Source organism: Astatotilapia calliptera, chromosome 3 (genome assembly GCF_900246225.1).
Source record: "Astatotilapia calliptera chromosome 3, fAstCal1.2, whole genome shotgun sequence".
Lineage (NCBI taxonomy): Eukaryota > Metazoa > Chordata > Actinopteri > Cichliformes > Cichlidae > Astatotilapia > Astatotilapia calliptera.
Genome location: NC_039304.1, coordinates 13,634,406 through 13,659,326, shown reverse-complemented (window position 1 = coordinate 13,659,326; position 24,921 = coordinate 13,634,406). Strand labels below are relative to the sequence as shown.

General features: G+C 40.7%; 1 protein-coding gene across 37 annotated transcripts in view; it reads left to right on the top strand.

The window, feature by feature from the left end:
- The first annotated feature begins 2,187 nt into the window (after positions 1-2,187).
- LOC113018650 (protein tyrosine phosphatase receptor type D) overlaps positions 2,188-24,921 on the top strand; it is a 410,754-nt gene continuing 388,020 nt past the window's right edge. For 25 of the 37 annotated variants that reach the window (XM_026161898.1, XM_026161908.1, XM_026161906.1 and 22 more), the window contains exons 1-3: positions 2,188-2,315; positions 2,508-2,623; positions 2,797-2,832. The gene's annotated coding sequence lies outside the window, so the exon portion shown is untranslated. The remainder of the gene's footprint in view (positions 2,316-2,507; positions 2,624-2,796; positions 2,833-24,921) is intronic. The other 12 variants (XM_026161905.1, XM_026161904.1, XM_026161901.1 and 9 more) reach the window with 2 other exon arrangements.

The following is a 24,921-nucleotide window of genomic DNA, read 5'->3' as shown; positions in this document are numbered from 1 at the left end:
TGATAAAGTAAGCCTTTTCATCCACAGCCTAAACTAAGCTATCATTTGCAAGCACGAATTACAACTATCTAAAGTGTCAGCTTTAACAAATTCACTTGCAGAGATCAGATGATTCCACTTTCAAGTATTTTCTCAGTAGGAATTTTCTGCAGCGTAATTAGTTTTAAAAAAAACTTGCACCTTCAGCGAGGCCTCGGGAGCAGCTCGAGATCAGTGCTTGTGAATTGGTGAGCTACGGAATAAATGGAAACGCTGCACTTGATAGCGGAACGATGTCAGCTTCTATAGTAATGAGCAAATAATCGCCATCTTTGCTCGAAAAGAACTCTTCCAGGATACTGAGAATTTTTTGCTATTCACCATCACAAATTGTGTTTTTCTCATTTTAGCAAGAACTTCTCCCCTCTCACTTCTCATCAGGTTTTATTGTGATGAATACAATAAAACCTGTGATGGACTGATACTTAAGAAACAGTCAACTACATTTTAGCTGCTCAAGTACTGACAGATACATGAAGTCATTTCTCACTGCAATTTTTAAGGATTCACTGACTTTAATGTGAAAAAAATGGTAGTCATTAATGTGTTCCTAGTTGTATCATATACTAAAATGATGCAAGAGGCCACTGTGCCGTTATTCTGTCTTACTGAATACTATTAAAAATGTGTATTTTCCATAATATATATTTGTATTTTCTATCTGTGGAGCATTTCACTGCATGGATTTCCAGCCAATGGCGGGCTCCAAATATATTAGGTATACCTTTATAATGATCAACATTATAAAGGTATACTAACCCAACAGTTGTATTTTGACAGCAAACACCACACTGTCTTTGGAAAAATTGTACTTGTGCTTATTCCTAGATGACAGTAGTTGCAGTGGGCTTGAATTTACTTAGTGTAAGTAACACTGGATTTTATTGCTGACCCAGTTTCATGGCAAAAACATGTCAAAACTACTTTTAGACCAAGTCTTACGGCACGATCCAGTTCTCAGTAAATGCCACTGTGTTGCCAGACTCCTTATCCATCCATCCATTGGAAGCATAGTGTTTTTCCCCCCTGAGATGACTGTTAGTTCAGCACATAACGATAAATCGCAAGTCATTATTTTCTTTGAATGTGAAATCCTAATCACTAAAGTCAATGAAAGCTGCAATATTAACATATATCAGTTCTTCTTCTTCTGCTTATTCAGTTCAAGACTGTGGGGCTGGAGCCTATCGCAGGTGCCACAGGTGCTGATGTGGGGGGGTACACCCTGGACAGAACACCAGCCTGTTACAAGGCTAAAACACAGACAGAAAACTCTTGTACTCACATTTACAAGTAATTTCTAATCACCATTTAACAGAAAAACTAAATGCATGTCTCTGGTAGGACGCAGGAGCTTCTGGAGAGAACCCACGCAGAGATGGGGCCCTGCCCAGATGATGGACTGTGCCACCATCATGCTCGGGTTATCATCATATAAAAGTAAAATATCGTCCCCCTGAACTGTGCCCAAGGACATAATCACCATAATAAACTTGTCTAATTCAAATAAAGTGTAAAATAAATTGCTCCTGATCTAGTGATGATAGCGTTAGCTTAGATGGAAAGTATTTTTCTAGATCTGGGGAAGTTGTTTGAAACACTGTTGCTGTTTTGAATCTTTCACTTACAAAAACTCTACTTTTGAAAGTTTGGTGCTTTTCCCCACTGTCTTGGTACGTAATGCTGTTAAATTGTTATGTAACGTCAGCATGCTTTAAAAACCAGCAATACATTTTAGAAGTTGCGTCGCCTGTTTGGTAAAGCGTCTCCCTCGCTGACCCGCTTGTGATCTGTGATGCTAAATGTAGCTCCTGAACTAAAGTGAGGCCCCTGCTTCAGGGTTTATTTGAACAATTTAGAGCTGTCAATGCACAACATGCACAATGATGGGCTTGTAGCTCAGATGGCAGCTTAACATTAACACTGAGATTTTTTTAAACATTTGATAATGAGGGTATACACTTGGCTCCAGCTTTTCACAGTGCTGGGAAACATCCCAGTCTCAGCAGCTCTTCTAGCTGGCCATCAAGCGGCCAGACTGCGTAGTGCAGCTTTGGAGCGCAGCATCCCAGGTCTATTCTCTCCCCCCCCCCCTCCCTCTCTCGCTTTCGCTCCCGCCGTCGTCGGCAGCTGTGTGTGCGTGCGTGCGTGCACGCGCGCGCGTAGAATCCGACAGCACGCCGGGACTGCGTTTCCTAAGGAAAGCTCAGCTCTCAGTTTTGTGCCCGTCTTATTGCCGCTCTCATTGTCTTTGTCGGCAGTGATAAAGAGAGCAGGTACCATCTGTCCATTCCGCCAATTTATTGCGAGTTGCCTTTTTTTTTATTGTTTGCTCTCCTTCACAGATGTTAGGTCAACACTTTTTGGGTGGTGGTGGTGTTGGTGTTGGGGAGGGGGGGACTCCTGGTTCTAACGGAATTTGTTGTGGCTTCTTCTTCTTCCTTTTTTCGGTCTCTTCTCTCTTTCAGTTCATTCGGGGGCCTGTTTTTGGAATAAGAAAAAGGCATTGCTGTTTTCTGACTTTGAGTGAAGAAAGAAGGGACTCCTCTGGAATTTCCTAAGGAATTTATTCGGACAGCCCATGGTAAGTGGAGATTTTTGTACACAGAGATATGTACATATACATTTATTTAAAAAAAAAAAGGCTTCACGTTTGAGAAGACACCCAGCTATCCATTACTAAGTTGGTCTCTTTGAATGAAAAATAACAACACGAAGCGCATCCCTCATTTTTTTATTTTCCTTTTTTATCTACAGTTGCGAGGGCTTTGCATTCTTCCGCCTGGGTATAGAGTAAGTAGTACTTTTTCTTTTCGTATTCTGTCAATTGCAGCCGAGAGCGGCTCGTCATGTTTTCCATGTGTGGAATAAAGTGTCGTTTTTTTCTGTGTCCGCTCCAAGTTCTGTGTCGTGCCGCGATGTGAGTAGGAGCCCGGGGTGTTTTTTTTTTTAAATTTCATTTTTTTGCACATCTTTGCTTTGGAGGGATGTTGTGGAGAATGTGGCGCAAACGCAACGTGCACCGGGCTGCCGCTCGCTGTTACACTCCAGATGGCGGCGAGATATTTAACAGAATTTATATCGTCAACATTTATAACACGTACTGCGCTCACACGGACACACAAAATAGAAATAGAGAGAGAGACAGGGGGAGAGAGCCATCTTTGCCCCGAACGATGCTCTGCCCGCTCCGGAGGATGCGCGGGCACGCATAAACAAGCTGGAAATGTGTGCGTGTGTGTTAAGGGGGGGTTATTCTGTGCCATAGTTGTGGGACGTGTTGAGAAAGTTTGGTGTAATATTTGCTTCTGCAAACTGAGACGATTTGCTTAGTCTATCTATGAATGCATGCGTGCGTGCGTGTGTGCGCGCGCGTTGATGCGTGCCCAAGAGCTCCTGACTCAGGTGGTGTAGCCGGTGGGTGGGCTGTGACTCACCCAGTTTACCCATTTTGCTGCTGTTATCTGACAGGCTTTGATGCCAGATTTGACTGGTGACTGACAGTGGCTCATGCGCAGTAGTGTGTCAGGACATGCCTGTGTTTTTTGTTTTGTTTTTTTTTATTTTTTTATTTCCTCCCTCCATCACTGCCTGATTTGGGCGTTCCATAATTTATGCGATCCCTTTCCTGCGTTAAAGAGTTTTTCTTTTTTTCAGACTACTACTGACAAGTGATTCATATATAGCCAATTACCCGTGATTTGCACTCATACTTTGCAGCCCGAGGGAAAAAAAAGAAAAGTGGAAAGCCTCTAAAAAGCAAGATAATGAAGTGAAAAGTTTGTGGTTCCTCGGTATTTTGTAGCAAAGAGAAGCATTCGCAAATGAGGGCAAGGACAGCCAGTCAGAGAGATGTGTCTTCGCTGGCTAGTGTAGAGTGACAGGGGGCTAAGTGAGCATGACCATCAAGGAGAGGTAATAGCATTACGGTCTGCCAGTCATGAGGCAGTGCAAGAGATACTGTTGCATTTCAAAAGGAACTAAATGGGTAAGCAGAGGAAACTGTGACACAGGGTCCACTAAAATGTAACGCATAAAAAAGGCACTAATGTGGCTCAGCAACACAGTTTTTATTCATGCAGATGAGTTTGTCTTAATATTAAGCTGCTTTATTGAAAAAAGACTTTACTCATCCTAGTTTGGAATGTAATTAAGGGTTGCTTATCATTATTCTAATCCCTAATGATCTGTCAGTTTAAATATTTGTGTCTTTCTTTCTTAAACCAGTTCAAATTAGAAGGTAATCACGTATTATCATTAAAAAACATCTCTAGTAGAAGTAATTATATGAAGGTAATAATGTTGCCAAATCTAGAAGGAACATCAGGTGAAGTGCTCACACCCTCTTTAGATGACCAGCAAATTGCAATATGGGAAAAAGTAATGCTGAAAGTCAGTGGTCACGCAGCTCAGGTGTCCCTGTGAGTAAACACACATTTGAGCATAAAGCGGATTTGAATCATTTGCTGCAAAGCTTTCCACAGATTAGTCCTAGGTAAGATTGCCCCCTCCCTCCCTCCCTCCTCCCTCGCCATCATCACTTCATAAACTGGAAACATTCCGCAGCTTTTCCTCCATCTTGCCTTTGAGTGATGCTCCCAGACCCACTCGCCAAGCCCACATCAATCACTGCTGGATGGGATTTAAGCTGTGGCCGGAAATCATAAGCAGGAGAAAGACAGGTGGGCTTGCTCACAGTTGCGTCCTCCACGGTGACCCCCCCACCAGATCAGCATCCAGCGTTGCCAGCTACAGAGCTGCACTTCTGCCACTTCTGCAGATCCTTTTCTCTCATTAATTATGCCCTAACATAGTTTGCTCTAGTGTGACCGTGTTGACAACACACCCACTTTTCCTTTTGCCTGCTTGCACGTCCCTGGAGAGAATCAGGAATAAGCTGTAATTATGGTTTATAAACTTCATCCAGGTGACATAATCAGGGCATGGCTGAGACAGCAAGGGGCTGTCATAACAGCTGCTAATACATGTATAGCTGTTTTTCCTTTCATTCCTCAGACTGTCTAACTGTACTGACACGTGTTTGTCACATGGATGCGCCGCAAACAAGCAAAACTACAGCATTCGTGTAGGTATATATGGATTTTTAAAGAAAACGGGCACACACAGTATCGTGAAAGTGCAAACACTGGCTAGTTCTCTGCAAAAAAAAAAGAAAAAAAAGTGGGCTCAGTACATCTATGGAAACGTAGTGTCTATATTATCTTCGTGCGCTTGCTGTTAGGAGCACCTTGATTGCGGTCCAAGGCTCGGCAAGCCGAACGCCCGGCTCCCAGGGGCCGTTTTATAATGAGGATGCACTGTCAGATAATTAGATACACCTGGCGCAGGCGTTTTCAGGAAATTTTGATTCATCCCAAAATAAAATGCCTGCGCCTGCCAACATGAAAGCAAGCACAAAAAAAAAAAAAAAATCCCGCTGTCACATTGCCTCTCCTCTCATGGTGGCAATGTTTTATTTATTTATCCGCATCTTAATGCTCTTGGATGAGGCAGGCTTCATTTTGTGCTAGCTGATGCATGGGCTGCCAAAGTTCCACGTCTCTTGCAGAGCGAGCTTCTCACTCATGAGGGTGTCGCTGTCCCTTCATGGACACAGCCTCTCCGAAACTGGATGTTCTGATGCCGTCACATTTAACAACTCCCTTGGCTACTTGGCACAAAATGCATCTCATTGAGATTCACACACGGCCACATGACAATACAAACCCATTCCCCGCGTGGATGTGCGCGAATATGCGCGTCACACAGTCTCAGATGTGGTTTGTCACATGACTGTTAATAAGAACAGGATGATATTTATCCCCCCCTCCCTCCCCGACAGTGTGTGTATTGACCTTTTGCGCTTCCTTGATGATATTTCAATACGTACGTGAAATATTGGAGATTTAGGAATTTGATAGATGCAACTAATCAGTTATTTTATGCACACTCTGGAAGAATTGAATGATGAGTGGAATTCACTTCAGCAAGCCGGCACACTCGCACACATTTATTCGCAGGCCCAATGCACACAAGTACAACCTTAAATGTTTCGTCTCTTCTTAGCTGTTGATTAGAAAACGCTCTGTGAGATGAAACCCTCTCACCTGTGCTGTTTATTTATCAGACACCGGGCTCCAGTCATAAATCAGACACTCATTAAGTTGTTAAACAACAACTTTTGCCTCGTGCAGGAGATGTCAGTGCTATTAAGTCTGATGTATGTGATACAGTAGGAAGGTGAGCCGTTGCAGATTGCTCATGTTATCCAATTAAGAGCGGTTTATTAATCCTTTTCTTTCTTCACGCTGGTCACATTTTAATTTAAAAGCCCAGCGTTGATATTGAAGTTAATGTTAAACAATAAAAAAATAAATTAAAAAAAGGCATTACAAGTGATCAGGATAGACTGATGTTATATAAGTGGCACAGATGAAATGTACTTTTTTGCCATCTGATAGCTGGGTAACCACATGTCAAGTCTTATCTGAGAGCAATCAATATTTGCCTTCTCCAGGTTAGAGCCCAGTAAGCCTTGATTAATGACTACAAGTTTGCATCATAACACGCCAACAAAAAACACTGAGTCTGAAGTCTACAAGGGAATGTACAGATCTGTTTTCCTGGCAAAATTACGTATTATTGTGAAGATAATGTAAAGTTTCAAAAGATGTCCTTGGCCTGTGCAAGACCTGTTCTTGGTTATACAACATGTTTTTGTGTGTGTGTGTGTGTGTGTGTGTGTGTGTGTGTGTGTGTGTGTTTTTGCAGTAGCAGCAGCTATCTGATGCATGGTCATGTATCGTAATGTTTTTCCAACTTTGCACCCTGAACCAGACTGTGTAAGCGGAAAAAGGAAGAAAACTGTTGAATGGACAGTGTTGTTAGATGAAATGTGCCGTTAGCTAGCATTAGCCATCATAACCTGCTTATTATACTGCACGTAAACAAGTAAGACTGTAGCAAATCGCTTCGAGTAATAAACTGAGGAAAAAAAATATCATGTTATATTATGGAGACTGTAAAGTTAGCATAAGTGCTCCTAGTGTTAGCTGTCGAAGAAATAAGATATATTTTATAACAGTCTGAAGCATGACAGAGTAATGTAGTCTTTCTTTTTAAAACTCTGGGCACACTGACTGCCAAAGTATATGTCAACACATGCATTATTAAAAGACAAACAGTTCAAATCATTGACTCAGTGTTATCTGAAGAAGTAGCTAATGCATGCTAACAGCTAGCATTAGCCACCATAAGCTGCTTACTGTACTGCAAGAAAACAAGTACGATTGTAGCAAATCACTGTTAGTAATAAACTGAGAAAAAGCATATCATGTTAATGATTGACCTAATTAACAACGAGTAAATGAAACAGCATGCTATTTTGCTTTCAAAGGTGAATTTGGTTTTCTCTGTCTGCAAATCATTTTTAGATTAAATTTAGAGCAGTTTAAGTTGAAAGAAAAAAGGTTTATTTAAGCAATAAAACTAGTTTTCAGGATCTGGAAAGGATGAATTTACTCTTGTTTTCTTTCATTTAGTTATTTAGCTGAAATTGCACATTATATTAAAAAGACTGTAAATTTATGATAGGTGCTTTCAGTGTTAGCTGTCCAAGAAATATGATATCTTTTATAACAGTCTGAAGCATGACAGAGTAATGTAATCTTTGGCTACACTGATAGCCAAAGCATACGTCAACACATGCATTACTGACTCAGTGTTATCTGAAGAAGTAGCTAATGTATGCTAACAGCTAGCATTAGCCACCATAAGCTGCTGATTATATAGCAGATGTTTGTAGCAGACAAACATCTGATGGAATTATATTCAGGAAAGGCACAATTCATTGATCATTAATCAAACTTATTATGGGTTTTTTAAATTATTTTTTGCTAACTGTAGCATTAATTACTCATATATGACAGCCACCACTCTCTGGTAATACATGATTTAAGATGAAGCTTAAATTCAGCACCTCTATTAAAAGATGATGCAAGCTCTATACCGTCATGTGATCTGTCAATAAAGTTGCTTTTAATTTCTTCCACCATTGGTGATGTAAATCTTTGGCTAGTCCACAGTATTCCGTGCAGTACTGAAGGGTGTCATATTTTTGACCTACACAAATGCAATTCTGTAATATGTAAATTTCATGGCATTTCAATGAATTATTCAGGGATGGTTCATGATGCATTAGCAGTGCTAAGTATTCTTTATACAACCATATGATGGCAGTTATGCTATCTGTGAGATGATGTTCCTTGTATTTCTGCTGAGCTTTAATTTGACCATGGCTGTCTTGATCTTGAACCAGCAGAAAACACTGTTTGGTTAGAGCGCTTTTGTTGTAAATTTGCTGTTACCTAATTTCTCTAGCAGTGCTTCTAATCCAAGCTCAATCATGCGTGATTAGAAATTCATCTCAGCCGCCAACGTTGTGGTGGATGTTTTCCTTCCCTGCTCGACTGTCGGCTGTATTGTTGTTGTAGAAGGAAAATCTGGTCTGCATTGTGCTGTTAAAATTGAAAAAACAAACAGAAAAAAATATTAAATAGAAAAGCATTGCCTTCTTGCTCCCCTGACATGGCAGGAAGTGACAAAACTGATGGATACCGACCAAAGACAAAGGCAAGAGGAAAATGCTATAGATGTGCTGCCTTGAGTCACAATCCCTGTTGAAGTAGGGTGAATGCGAGGATTCCTGAATGTCATGCAAAGAAATGCAAAAGCAATTGGAACTGCAGGCTTGTTTTTGTTTAATTGTCGGGAAAAAATCAATATATTATAGTAATGAAATATGAATGATTGGAATAATTCTACAAAGCTACTATTTTCTGCAAAGCTGCTGCACTGGAGTTGGCTGAATGGGCATTCATGATATCATCGCCTTTACCGCTAGTTATTTCGGCACGATAGCGTCTAGCTGCGATAACGACTTGGTGTGATTTCAGAAGCGTAAACGCCAGTGTAATCTTACAGCCTGACCTTTATGTAAGCCACGTGTACAGCGCCAAGGTGTTATTTTACCTCCATACATGCGATTGCTTTGGCATACCTCAGCCATCTGGCATCTTGTGAGAGTTTAGAGGGCACTGGTATGTTGAATATTGGCCTTATAGTCTACTGGGATATGGAGGCAAAGAAGAAAACAGAAAGGAATAATGCAGGCAAGCTGGAGCCAGGGTACTCTGCACAGTTCGATGCTGCTGCCTCTACCCGACATGAACAAGAGAAATCAATTAGACCTACTCGGTTGCTATCCAAGGGACTTCCACCATGGGAAAGGGTAGAGCGAATCAAAGCATTTGGAAAAAACAAAAAGAAAGTAGCAGAAGTGGAAAGTGAACTCGAGTGGCAGCTTGTGGGCTTCTTTGTCAGATCATCCGCCTCTGACCTAAAGATAAGATTCATTTTCTCTGTGTACATCCCAGACTTGATTATGATTCCAGACACTTTCCAATCTCTCTTTCTCTTTTTTTCCAACACCGATGCCAACTTTTTTTTTCTCTTACTGTCCTTTCAGGTCAGTAATGAGAAAAAAGAAAGACTGACAAAAATGCACCTTATAAAGGATACTTTGATGAAGCCTTAGCTGCAAATAGAAGAAATCTCAGTTGTCCCAGCAGCCTCAGATTCACACTATTAGATTTTTATATTCATACCTTGAACCCATTCCGGTAGTCACTTGGAGGTCACTGTGAACAATATTTCTTCTGCACACCGTGATGGGCTCAACATTATTGTTTTGCTGAAGAGAGGAAACAAGTTAAACTTTTTAAGGGTTTAGTTTTAGAAAAGTCTTTATTTGGTTTTTATAGGGGGGGGGAAACTGTCTCAGGTGCCTTAAGATAAAAAAAAAAAAATCTTCATATTGGATATGAAATAGTCCAACCACTGTGGTAGGATCAGTGAGGCTTGTATCCACAGCATATAATTTATTAATAGTATTTTACAGCCAGCTAAAGAACAGCCCGAGTGTAATGTAAGAATATGCAGAGCCACGGCAAATATAGAGATCCCGTAAAGTCCACTTCCCAAATTTGACTAAATAGATATTTCAACTCTATACGTGAATTTCCCAAAAAATCCTAGAGAAAATTCTTGAATAGCTGCCGGAGATGAGGCAATCACATGAGGCAGCTCGTGCTTTATGCATATTTTATTGAATGAAGCTGAGCTCTGTTCTGTAAATACAGAGGTTGAGAGTGCACAGCATGGATTTCATAGACCCCAGCAGCCATATTGTCTTTGATCAGACTGAAAAAGGACATGTTTTGATCAAGCTCTACCTTGGACATTTAAATCAAACCCCTGACAGAGTCAGCAGCTCCGTGGCTGCAGAGTGTAATCTCCACACGTAGGAGAATGTGGACATCCCTGGAAGTGTGTTCGAGCCTATTATATTGTACCTTTTGAAATCTTTTTCTCCCCCTTTCCCCTTGATGAATATCTGCCACTTGGTGATAGTGGAGAGGAAATTCAATTTGACAAAGAAGACCTGTCTCATGGAGTCTTTTAAGCGATTATGATCGCGCAAAGTCAGCAATGTAACAGACCTGGAAGGATTAATGAACAAGATTTTTTTTGCCCCCTGTGTAGCGATTTGAAGTTGAGGGAAAAACGATGACCACGTCCTCAATAAATGAGTGACATTTCAGCTTTAAAAGTTGTACTCTGTCTGTAATCCTGTGTGTACAGTTAGCTCAGTCAGGGGGGACAGAGCACACATGTAAACACAGCACCCCAACCTCGCACTCAGTCCTGCTGTAGGTTTGGCTGTGGGTGCTCGGCAGATCCCTCGGCATCATGAGAGAATAACAATGAGGGTTTTGGGAGGGATCAGTTCCCCAGCAAAGAGCCATACTGGGTAGGGTTTATGTAAGACCCTGGCTTCCTGAGCTCTCTGCCAGTTTAAGACGACAAACAAATGGTACCGAGGATACCGACGTTGCCAGAGGGGTGGGTGGGAGGGATTGCATCTCCTCATGCTCTCCCCACTGCTTCATCCCCCCCTTCACACAAACACCCTCCCTCTGTTCATACCCGCGCCTGGTTATGTGTTGTGGCTTGTGATACTGGGTCTCATGTGTATCCGTGCAAGTCGAGTGTGCTTTCACGCCATTTGTTGGCTTTGCAACGCTGTAGCCCACTTTGAAGCCACTGCCTTTCCTCGTCATCCTCTTCACTCTTTGTTTTCCTCTTCATATGTTCCAGTGAAAGAAGGCTGGGATCTGTCGAAACCTATCCTTTCTTCTGTCCAGCTTGTCAGCTGTTTTTCCCCCCCAAAAATATCTTTATTTATTTATTTATTAACGGGTTTTTTAGGGTAAGCTGCCGCAAAGGTTCCCTCAGCCTCGACACCAGAGTGGTTCTAAAAACGTCCGAAAAAGACGGACGCTAAAGCGTTGTCCTTTTTGGATAATCTAATTTCGCTTTTTTTCCCATCAGTGTTTTCTGTTTCCACTCAATGCAGCGTTTCTAACGATGTGATTCCCATCATAGCCTGACTGCAGCTTGCCGAGGAATTAAATTATCTTTCATTAATTATTAAAGCATTATAAATAGAGCTAGATGTGCTTAACCCAGTTTAAGTATCTTTATAAATAGCTATTTCTGTAGTTATTTCTACAGAAATCAAGCCTGGGATAAAAGAAAAAGTGAAAACAAACACCACATTCACAATCTGTGCTGAGAGACAAACTTACCTAATCGTGATTAAAGGTGGTGAGGCTTCTTGATTTTTAACCTGGATGCCCAAAGGTGCCAATCCAACTCAGGCAAAGACTCATTGTAACAGGGATGGCAACACTGCATCCAGCTACAGATAAGACAAAAGCCTACCATCCCTTGACGTCAGGTGTATTTTTAGTAAAAGCATCTAGCACGCTGCATGTGTGCCGTCTAGATTTCACAACAGAAGGCATCACAACAGAAGTCCGCTATTTCAGTCGGATGCATCTGGACTGAAAAATGCGGATGATGCGTTAAGCAAATATCTTTTCCTGGTTAAAAGTTACAGTACTGAACATCAGCTTTAAAGACAAACTGGAAGATTAAGTCAAGTCAAGTCAATACATGCGGATGAAAGTTGATTTGGGAAATATCCCAAAGACACAAAGCGATGCCAGAACTGACACAAAGAAAAGGGCAGCTTCTCAATCATTTCGGTCCCTGGATGCTACGAGGAAGACATATTGCACGCAGTGTCTTCTGACATGCAGCAGTCCAGAACAAGGCCTCCCTTTTATTCCTGCGTAGCACAGAAATACACCATAGATAACATTAGGATCCATTGAGTTGGGAGTAAGGGAAAATCGATGCAAGGTGAAAATTAAATTTGGCCCAAAGAGCCTTTAGGCAGAGTGCAATTTGAAAACACATCTTTTATTTTCCCCCGGGTGTCTGATTGAGGCTGGCAGGAGATGGACAGTGGATTTAACGGTCATAGAAAAGAAAAAAAAGCAGCGGCATGTTGCAAGCAAAAAAGGGAAACACCCTCCTCTCACTTCTAATGTGCCTCCCCTTTGATTGTCTAATTCGGTTAGGGCCGTGCGTCCCTTATCGGATCATATCAAAGGTCAGAGGCGTCCTGTAGACAAATCAATCTCCCCGTCTGAGGAGGTGCAGAGGAAGCATGGATTGAGAGAGAGAGCTGATCCATCTAGTGGGTAGAAGGAAGGTGGGTGAGGAGAAAGAGAAGTGGGGGCAAAGAAAAATTATGGCATCTGCTGCTCGGAGAGAAGTGGGCGGGGAAGGTGAGATTGAACTGTTGACTTGGGGAATGCAATATGCTCTGAGAGAGGGGAAGAAAAAAAAGAGAGAGTTGACATTATTGCTCACGAGATAAGTGCAATTATTTGAGAAGCTCTGGCACATTATAAGCTACCGGACTAGCACACAGATGAGCCGTTGGTGCGTTCCGAGTTGGTCGGACTGTTCCAAAAACAACATGAGTAGTTTAAAAAAAGAAAGAAAAACAGCTTTGTGGTGGCCACCACTGCCTAGCGGTGTTATTGCTGTGTTCTAATAGGTGTAATAGGGCTGTTCGATATAACGATATATATCGGATGACGATATATAAAAACGTCTATTGTTTCATTTTACGCTATCGTTTGTTTCGTGGTGTCGCAAAATAAACTGTTTACGGCAATATTTCTTCACCGTTCTGATGGTCACTGTAGTGGCTGCATTAATTTTTTAAAGTTCTCTCTTTCTCTTATATTTTATATAACCACACTACGGACGGACAAGCGCCTGTTTTTATGTGTTGTGGTTAGCAACAACGACACCATCGCGTGTCCGCTTGTTTATGTTCCACATAAACCTTTCACAATAAAGCTCAAGATCCTGTTGAGACTTTTCAAAATAAACTGAATCACGTGAAAGAGCAGATTATTTACGGATGAGAATTAAAAAAGAACCGTCAGGTGCTAAAAAATAGACCTTAGACTCAAACTCCAGCTACATGACGCGCAGCTGGAAACACTTCCCGCAAGTCGAGCTGCCCGAGATTCACATAATTTACAGAAAATGTTACATTTTTATGATTTATATCGTTAGAATTCTTATATCGGGATATGAGATTTTGGTCATATCGCACAGCCCTAAGGTGTAAAGATAATCCAGTGGTTGCACTTTGCTTAACGCTTGGCTTCCCTCATATAATTTGGCTTCCCTCGTACAGTTGGAGTTTGTTTACAGCGCTTCAGTTTCGTGCATTAAGCTGTTTTGATAGCATCTTGTGTGCAAGGTCACAACTAATGCTGATCAAACGTGCAGTGCTGTCATTATTTTTTGCAATGAACGCGTCTTTATTGAGCTCTGTATACAATTTTAAATCTATTACACTTTTGGCTATATTTTGTGAAGAAAAGGGTTGTTTTCGCCGCTCTTGTTAAACCGCTGTTTATCATTCTTTTCATTCCTGAACAACCCTGAATATTTTTAACCAGTACGCCAGGCCTCTCAGAATGCCCATTAACAAATAGTCATAATTAAACCAACGATGCATAAAACAGTCCGGTGGTGAGCAGCAGTCTTGGGCAAAGTTTATAGGTAAATATAAATCATCCACGGTTTAATGCCAACTGCATGTTTAACTTGGTCCCGTTGAGTGCCTAATTAGTTCAATTACTTTCAACCCTGCATGGAGTAGCGCATGCAGAATGCACCCAGGTTGCCCTCTGGTCTTTTTACATTAAATGGCAAGCGTGTATTTCCTCCTGTAAGATTAAAACTCGCTGTGTAATAACTCACCGGAGCCTCCCCTTCAGACACTGCTGCAGTGGTTTCAGCGTGAGATAATGTTTGCTCAAGCAACTCTCAATGAGATTCAGCGCTCTGGTGACACCATTACTCTAAGCTCATTGCCTAGTCAGGTTGGGTGGGTCTACCCTGCCTCCGAAAGTCAAAGCACAAAGGCGCCAGAAGAGAGAGCACCTCTCGAGACAGATTACATGTCTGCGGACAAGCGAATAGGCTTGCACTTCACCTCTGCCTCAGATGAGCCGGTTATTATCTTTTCGTGGTTTTTTTTTTTTTGTGCTCTCGCCGGTCATGTAATGCATCCAGGACAAGATGCTCGCCTGGCAGCCTGAGCAGGTGGACGACAAGGCAGCTTACACATTTTCGCTAATAGCAGGCAGTCAGGGAAACGTATCTGAAATGAAGATGATGGCACAAGCCTGCAGAGGAAGTCAAAGCAGCCTAGGCCTGAGCCAAAGTGTTTTAAATGGATTACACCAGTGTGTCATTGCGATTACACGCTCCTTGCAGGGACCGCGACAAGATGAATTGTATTTTATGGCTTTACAGCAGATCTTTTTTCTTTCTTTTCTCCTCCAACTTGAATGCGTGTTTTCCACTACTACGTAGTGTGGTCTGAATGTGGGATTGTTTTTGCCTTTGAACTACCTGACAAACAGTTCATCATCTTTTTTTTTCCTTGTGGGGACTTTTTCAGTGTATCTTAGTGCTGAACCACTGAGTGGGAATACATAGATACACACACACACACTCGAGTGAGGCTGAAGCACTAGAACTTGCCCTCATTTTGCATTTGATGCAAAACATACTGTGACCCTCAGAGAGCCTCCAAAAACACTGCATGCTACATACTAATGCACATGGCAGTTTTTTCTCTCTGCCTTTACTGTGGGCCCAATCATTTTTTACTCCCTGCTTAACCTGTCCCTGTCACACATCGAGAAATTAAAACATCACCCATCAAGCGTCATGTTGTTTACACGCCCGTGCATTTACAAGAACAATTCGACTCAAATACACTACCCACCACGTATCGAACAAATCAATGTTAAAATGTAACAGCAGTGCTCCCTCCAATGCTAACTTCATTACTGCAGAAAATCATCAGATATGGCTAAGTGTGCGAGCAAGCAGAGAGGATTATGAAACCTCCGGAGTCAGGGAGAGCGGGTGTGTATGCGAGTGTGTGTTTGTGAGAGAGAGGTTAGGCCTCAAGGGAGTCCATTAAGTAGAGAAAGGGCAGAGGGTTAAACACCAGAGAACACCACATGACCCACAGGAACATATGTTCAAATACACACTCGCACACAAACAATTTACTTTTGGAAGCATGATACTTATCAGTACTACAGTATGAGGCTACCCACCTAAACCAGAAACTGGGAATTGCTTTGAATACCTCGTCTCAACTCTCTCTTGTTCTGTGATGCACACACGGAACAGTAGACCTGTTTAGCTACACTGTTTTCAGTTGGTGTGATGTGGGGGTGTAGTACATCTGGCAGTTTTGCTAGTGGACATAACCGACTGTACGAGCCTGTGTAAAAACTGAGACCATAGTTATTGCACGAACACTCATAGCATAGTTGCTATAAAGTCCATACATGGAATTAGATATTGTATTTACCTTTATTTACCTTTTTTTGTGATTGTGTTTGTTTTTAAAATGATATGAAGCTTTATACTGTAGTAACAATGTAGCATTTTGCAACCCTGTTTAACCTCCTAAGACCCGAACTCTTCCACGGCATGCATTTTTAATTTCTCTTTGATATTTGGGCATATTGGGGCCCGAATCGTGGCTCAAGAGTTGGGAGTTCGCCTTGTAATCGGAAGGTTGCCGGTTCGAGCCCAGTCTCGGTCGTTCTTCACCCATTGCCTACTGGTGGTGGTCAGAGGGCCTGGTGGCGCCAGTGTCCGGCAGCCTCGCCTCTGTCAGTGCGCCCCAGGGTGGCTGTGGCTACAATGTAGCTTGGCATCGTGAATGGGTGGATGACTGAATGTGTAAAGCGCTTTGGGGTCCTTAGGGACTAGTAAAGCGCTATACAAATACAGGCCATTTACCATTTATTATTCAAAGATAAGCTAGCTGCCCAGTAGCATACTAGTATTGTAAAAATCAAATACAAATCAAGACAGTTATTAATAATAAGCATTATTATTATTATTGGCTATTTTACTTACCTGATAAACAGTGCTGTTGATTCCATATGGTAAAGATTATGCTATTGGTAGCAAGCAGTTGTCTTAGCTTAGAATGAAGACCGGCACTAGAAGGAAACAGCTAGCCTAGCTCTTGCGTGCTATAGCCTAACAAATTACATTTTGTTTCATCAGGTCATTTTGGTTTGATACAGCGATTTCAGACAAGCAGGAGAAATTTTAATCTCAGTTAAGCTTTGGGTTTATTGTTCAAAGATAAGCCCAGTAGCATAGTAGTATTGTAAGACTCAAATAAAAATCAAGACAGTTTTTAAATCTTTCAGTTGAATAAAAACATAAATCTAAATGTTACAAAGAAGTTGAATGTTAATTTTAGATATCTATTAACTAATAAATTCCTTATATTTCTTGTTTTTCTGCTATTTTGGCTAAGTTTGCATCACAGTAACCTACTTGGGACATGAATTCTCATGAAAACATGTAAGCTATTATTTGAAATACATGGAATGCCGTGTGAACTTTATAGTTTGTATATTTAAAACATGGTAACAAGTCTTCTTTTACTGCAAAATGTGAGTTTATGCTGTTAAAGAAGCTAGGTCAACCAATGAAGACGCAATTAAACAGGCCATTGTGGAGACAATGTTAAAATCTGGCTAATGATATAACAGGTTGCTATCACAAACTCTGTTAAGTGTTTCACTTGGTCAGTTTTTAAACTGTTTGTCACAGAGCTCGACCTTGTCTGCCCTTAGAATTAAAAAAGTCTTTAATGTCTTTTTTCATGTGCCTTTAGGACTAACCTGGGTTAAACTTGTTCTTCGAGCTAATCATAACACCAGTGCCTGGGAATTTTGGGAGTCTTAACAATGGCCACTGTGTGAGCCTATTGAAAACCATACAAATTAGACTCTGTACTGTTGGCCAGTGGGACAATGTATTCTGCTAGCTTTATCACATCTTGCCCTGTCCTGCTATTAATCTTGTAGAATGTATGGGATGAATTAATGCTCTGAGGGGTTTGTGAGGCCATGGATATGGATTACACTGTCTAACAGTATATTTGAATTGGTCTCTAAATGTAATTCCACTGGACTAAGATAAAATTCAGCCGATAAGAGCCAGCTGTAACAAACCGCACTGCTGTTGGCCCTGTCACTCTGTTGCGAATGGCAAAATGAAGCCTTGCTCTCATAATCTATCTACAAGAGCTCTGAAACTTATTAAGTAAAGTAGTGCAGTTGGTGGCAACTGGCTTGGAAGTCGTTTTGTTTTGCTTACTATTCCTGCCTCTTGCCTTTTATTTACTTTTTGCACCTCCACACACAACTATTTACTTCGGTACATACAGTGCTGTGCACCAGTCTCATAGTTCTCCAGGCTTCTCGAAGGACATTCAGAGCTCTTCTTTGAATGTTGACTGCATTTTGTTCTATTCTCTGTCAATGTGATCCCACTCTGCTCCAGTAATGTTGAGCTTCGGGCTCTGGGGAGGCCAATCCATGACCGATGGCGCTCCATCGTGTGTTTTTCTATCCAGGTTTACTTTTACTGCATTGGCAGTGTGTTTGGGATCATTGCCATTCTGAAAAATGAAGCTGCTGACAATCAGAGATTTTCCATATGCTGTTGCATGATGGATCCAAATCTTATGGTACTTTTCTGCATCAATAATTCCATCAATCTCAACAACATCCCCAACACCACAGGCTGATATGTATCTGAAAGCCACCTCAGAGACTTTTTTTACAGAAGGCTGCATACGCTGTTGTACCTCCCTCCTTACCTGAAATTTGGACTCATCACTTCATAAAGCCTCTGATTGTCAGTCCAGGTGTCGTGTGTAATTTTCATTACCTCAGCATTTTCTCCCCGTTTCTCTTCCTTAAGAATGGCTTATGACAGCCATTCTTGACAGCCACCCTTCCACTGAGACCATTTCTGATGACACTTCGGTGACTAGTACTTGGTTGACACAATGCACAACATGCTGAGAAATTCAACCTAGTGGTGGAAAAACACTATTTTATATCAAAATTTCAGTTATAAACAAAAACTGCCAGTAAGTTGTTCATTATATTTAGTCACAGTGGTTAGATGCATTTTTTTGTGCTTGAATGAGTCATAGGATAGTGTTAAGTGGCTTAACAAACAAAGAAAAAAACTGCCTGAAAATGGTCTGGTATAAGGACTTAAAATGATTGTAGAAATGGACAATCTTTAAAGACAAACTTTGAAAGCTGAAAAACTATTGCACTGCTTGATTTTTTTTTCACGGTTTAGCTGGACACAGTAAAACCGATGATATTTTAATAGGAGAGAATGATGATCCAAATAAAAAGGGTCAAACGTCAGACTCTACTCTGGTATCATAGCACTTCACAAAACTGGCAACAATTAAATTTACTGAATTGGTGATAGACATCTTCGTGGTTCCCTGCTATTGAATTCCTTTAAAGTCTTTTCTGCCTAATATTATATAATATTATATGTCTGGACAGGTATCGATGAAATCTCGTTAATTTACTGAACATAAATACGTCGGCTTTCCAAACTATTTTACCCATAAACTGTCGACGAACACTTTTGGCTGTTTGTTCTGTCTGGCTGAAGCAATAGGAAGCCATGAAGAATATAAGCTCCAAAGGAACTTTTCCCTCCACCGATCACACAGACTTCCCACAGGGATGTCTAGACTTTAGCTACTTTCCTTCCTCCCCCTCACTTTTTCTATTGAATTACATCAGATTATTGTATCATGACATAATTTCTCACGATGCTTCCTTCACTATAAAATCATCACTGCGGTCTATTTAATGCTGACCTACTGTGAATTATTTCTTTTTTACTTGCTGTAATTGAAAATAATGCTCTTAAATGACGCTTTAAGGCTCGCACATTTTCTCCCACACACACTGCAAACATTTCCTCCTGCTTTTTTTGTATCCGTCACATCGGGAGACATCAATGTGTCATGTGCATTCCAGGCATCAGCACACAGCAGAGGCAATTTTAAAACAGTAACACACTGGAAAATCTACACTCTCGGCGGTGCCTTGCAAACGACACAAGTGTGCAAAAATATGGTTTCATTCTTTGTTTTTTCTTGGAGAGGTTATTCCTGTTTACTTCTTTAACCCGCTGAGGCACACTGAGGACAAATGTTTGTAGCTTCTTGTGGTTTTTGGCAGGCCAGCGTGCGCTAACAGCAATTACGAGTTTCAAGCCAGGGAAGATGAGAAAATAAATTAGCATGCAGCTCCAGGCTGTGCCACAATCATGGTGCATCTCAGCTGAGAAACACTAGCGTTCACATTTACACTTGCATATTAATTAAGTGCAGTAATGATTCACCAGAAACACTTTCCCTACCCTCGTGCTCCACCTCTGCTCTGTCTTAAGCAAGGTGTTTTCTCAAACACTTGACAAACGGGCAGTGTCGTGAAAGGGAGGAAGGAAGGCAGGGAAGAAAGATCCAACATTAAGCCGGCTACCTGCCCCACTGAGCCAATGAATTTTTCATAAACTGTCCCCAGAGGTTCATAAACACCGAAAGTGAGAGCAAGAAAAACTGCGTTAGCAGGAGACAGGAGGAGTGGGCGGGGGGTCCCATTTTGAGGTCTTGAGATGTTTTTTTGCGTCGAGCGTGGAGAGAGTTATGCTGTAGCTGAACTTACAGGGAGGTGGCAGCACTCGCAGCTGTCAACAAGACTTCGCCACTCAGTGTTTTTCTGTGCTCAGAGCTGACCCTGCCATCCATTTGGCCCCACTTTATGATTACCATAAATGCCTGGATTGCCTGCATAAAAATGTGGAGTGGAGACGAGGGCCTCTGCTTCCATTAGTGGCCTCTTTTTACTGGAAGGGCCAAGTGTGTCCCTTGGGTAAGGCCAAAACTCTCACTGTCCTCTACAGTCTGTCAAATAGACTCAATCAAGGACTGGGCTAAGTGGATAGCTACGCTGATGGTGATGTTCATAAAGTGATTATTCATAGAGAATACATTGAGTGTGTGTTTAAGAGATAACAGGGGGCAGGAGTGTTTCCACAAAAAGGAGATCATCCTTTAAAAAAATAATACAGCTCAATCAGCGACGGTCGTTTTTGTTTTGCTAAATTTTCCATCCAATCATAATTTAGAGATGCAGGATGCTGTTATTAAAATGATGTCTTAATTAGATGCACTTATACAAACAAACAAGCAAGCAAGCAAGCAAACCCACTTGAATGCATTACTGTGTGCTATACTGTTGCAGACACTGTTGGTCTTTGGCTTTTACCATACGCCCTGAGATGATTAGAGTAATACGTTAAATTGACATGACTTTGGTTGTATTTGCCTTAATAATATATTTAAATCAATAATATAATAAAAACAGAAAAAAATTGAAGCATTTTTGTTAATTATAGGAACTGAGGAGTGCAGTTAGATAAAATGAACGTGATCACTGTCCATCCGCATAGACGCTTTGGGTCATTTAGTTATTCGTGAGTATAGCTTCACTAGCAGATTATTAAAGTTTCCAGGTGCTACATCGCTGTATAAAGTGTTACTAAGGAAGCACATATAATGACATTGCCTTGTCTTGTTCAGGGATTTAAATTTCAAATTGCTCTTTTCCCGCTGATTTAGCAGCAGCAACTTTTCTAAACAGCTCTCGGTAAGGAAGAACTAAACAGGAATCCCAGCAATAATTCAAAGGTTGCACTGCATACAAATTCACAACCAACTAAAAATACATGCAAAGAAGCTGCACAGCAACTGTTGTGATTAGCATCGACTGTGCAGAGAAGCGCATTCGCTTTTTCCTAAAGTGGAGAGATTAAAATGTGAAAGCAACTCTCCGAGGAAGCCATAGGAGAGCGGGACAATAATATATGCAGAGGGAGGGAAAAAAATCTATTATGAGCATGATGACGAGAGATCAATGTTGCCTCTTATTCCCAGTGACAGACTGAAGCTAATATACTAATTAGCATTAATGCCACCGTGGTATAAATTGAGCAGGCTTTATTTTTAATAGTCCTGATACTGTCTGTATTAGGCAAAGAGTGAAAGTCTATAAGTGTAATCTGCCCTTAGGCATCTGTGGACAACAGCGGAGTGAAACTGGAATACCTACTGCTACCGTGTCTGGAGTCAATAGCCTTTTTAACCCAAATAGCCTAAGCTAATATTTACCGCATAGTGAATCAATAAAAAAAAGAAAAGAAATTCCAACAAACCCTGAGCCATTTTTTAATTTTAAGGACAGATGAGCCTCTTCACATAGCTTGGTCTCAATGGAGCTATTGCTGTAGACAAGGGCAAGGGGTAGTTGGATCCACGTTGCTTTATCAAGAAAAAAAGGCCAAACATATTTAACTATGCCAATTATGATAGAGGCCGACCAATTTAGTATTTTTAAGATTTGTTTAAGATTTAAGTCCAAAAACTCGATAATCTGACATATCAGTTGATATTTTTTCTTTCAAAAATATACACTTATTTCACTGATATTTATCATGTAGTTGTTGTTTATTTACTTGTTTAAGCTTGGCCTCACTCTGCTCAGTTAGCTCGTTCTTGTGTTTGTGAAGTTGTTGCCAACGTGGAGGTTGCATTGTGCCCTCTAGTGGGCAAATTGTGCAACGTCAACACTCATAAAATAGATGTAGGGTGTTTCTCCTATCCCGTCTTTGTTTTTTTAAAACAACAAAACAAGATTTATTTACCAATATAAAATACAGAAACCCGTAGATCAGCGAATAGCAAATAATTAATATCGGCCAACAATATAAACAGCTGAGAAACTGGTTGGGCTCTAAATTCTGATATGCTAGCACTCAAGGTCTAAATCGTTAAACAGACAAGTTAGCTTACGAGTTTTTAGATGTGATTCTTTTGTTGGTAGTTGATATTTTGCAAGGTTTACGCCTTTCAGTGTTTAGACCCTGCATTTAAGCAAAACATATCTAATCTTTCGCAGTGTCAAAAAGTTTGCAACCTAATTTTGAGTCCAGAGTCGCAAAAATATTTTTCACAATATTTTTTTTCCTGATAAAATAAAGGCTGTGACTGCAGCTTTGAAAAAAAAGAAACGAGATTCTGTTTAAATCCAGCTCGGTTCACATTTTTTTTCTACATCTCTTTACAACATAGTCTGACAATAACCATAGGTTCTTTTGTGCGAGCAGAAAAACAAAGCAGTTAACTTACCATGGGGTTTATTTCTGGGACTTTTAGAACAGTCCAGGTAATGCATTTATTATTATTACAGCTGTATAGCAATTACGTAGCTTACTCAGAGCTCCATAGCTGCAAACTGTACAGAGTAAGAAATATGTTTGATTTGAAGCCCTTGTGAATATTGATAACCAATATCACTTGACTTTTGTTTAGTGTCATTTAATGCCCTCGCCAGACTTTATAAATAAATAATATCTACAACACATCAGTTCTTTCAAAGGCTTATGTGCAGAATGCTATAATCAAGACTATTTGGACCATATCACATACACTCGCATAACCAGCAGTTGTTTACTGTTAAATTATCAATCGTGTAAAAAAAAGGAAGAAGAAGAAAAGAACAAGATTGGTCCAGGGAGTGTTGGAGGGGAAAAACAGCTGGGAGGAGAAACAGCTAAGCTGCTGAGGTTGGGAAGTTTTTCCACAGCTGCTGCTGGCTAACAGCAGCAACAAAGCCAAAAGCTGGGATTAAAAAAAGTTGGTGGCTTATGGAGCTGACTTCTATTAAGTGAATGCAATTTCTTACATTTCTGAGACACGCGTTTGTAATCTAACCGATTGGTCGCCAGTGTGGCGCAACACGAGCCACTGAATTTATTCCATGTGCTCCTCTTGTTTATACTTTAAAGTCTCAATTTGAGATTTTATAAACATATATTAATTGAATAGATAGACAAGATAATACGTCTTAAGGAAGAGATAAAAGATAAAGGGTAAGAGCCAAGGTTTAAGCTAAATTAGAAGTGTAAATAATTAGCGTGATTATTTGAAACACAGCAGGAAATATATTTAAAATGAGGTGGATGATGTGGGGTGGATGGTATTCTTTACTTGTGTTTTATTATAGGGTTTTATCTTCATATATATATATATATATATTGTCGGTGTATTTAACTGAGTAAACTGTGTAAATAGCTTAAGGCTTCATGGCTCAAACATATTCCTTTTGTAGTAAATGAAGGTAATCGCATATATTACAAAAAGATTTTTGGTGTGTATATCACGTAAAGTTTGAGAAACTCCTGAACAGAGGGAGCGCGAGTGACCGCACAGACCTGTAACCCTACAGCTCTGTGTTTAGCCGACCCGAGACAAATAGTCTATAGTCACACCATCTGACAGAGAAAAAGCATGTCACTAGATTCCACTGCTGCTTCAGTTACACTGGACCTGCTTGCAGATCAATACTAACCCTGCCAATGACAATGTCTGTGTTAATGCCTCAGGCCGCCGCTGCTGCATCCAGCCTCACAAAGCCATTTTGGCAATCCCTCCCTCTAATTACACGTGCATTCTTTGTCTTCTCACTGTCCATTTTCTGCAACAAGCTTATAGCACGGGCTAAAACCCCTTCATTTCCCAATTTCACTCACCGCCACAGATTGATTAAATATTCATTCAGTTATACTAAGAATGCCAAATTTCAGATTTAAGTGTGACAATTGCTAATGCCGAAATGGTGGGCTGCGTAATTGTGTGCTTCCTGCTGCACAGTAATCATGTGCTCATGTTTGACTAACCGTGGTTGCATCCAAGTCAGCCACCTAGTACCTGGGCTTGCACAGACAGATGTGAAGAGAGCATGCAGGGGGGTAGGGAATTAAGAAAAAAGGAAGATGGAAGGTGGATGAGCAGCAAAGAAAGCTGAACAAAGAAATAAATATTTTTGTGTGGATATGAATTATTCAGGTGCCTCACAAAAGACAAAACCACATTACTGGTGCTGTTGTGCTCTTGATTCTTTAGTTTTGCTTTTTTATTCTTTGTTATTTTTATTTATTTTTTTCATTTGAATTGCCAGTTAACTTAATGTTTCATGAACTGGTAATTTTTCATGACCCTCAAATGAGAAATCCCTGTTAATAAACAAACAGAGGCAAGCTATTAACACATAAATTTGTGCACAAAGTGACTGACAGGAACTGTCAACTGAATCTGTGAAAAATAGCTTTAATAGTGTAAGTCTAGTTACTAGCAGCTAGTAGTTTGGGTATTTCAATTTGCACATTGATCAACAGCAGGTTAGCAAGAAGTGTATTGTACCCAACAATTGCTGTGTGACAAATGTTTGCACACATGCACTCAGATACTGAATATTTTCACTTTTTAAGTTTTATTAAATCATATTATTCATGCTCTCTTCTTGACCTGCAGTTCATAGGTTTTGTCACAATCAAACACAGCAGGCATCACAGAAAAGAAACAGTCCTCAGTACAGTGGT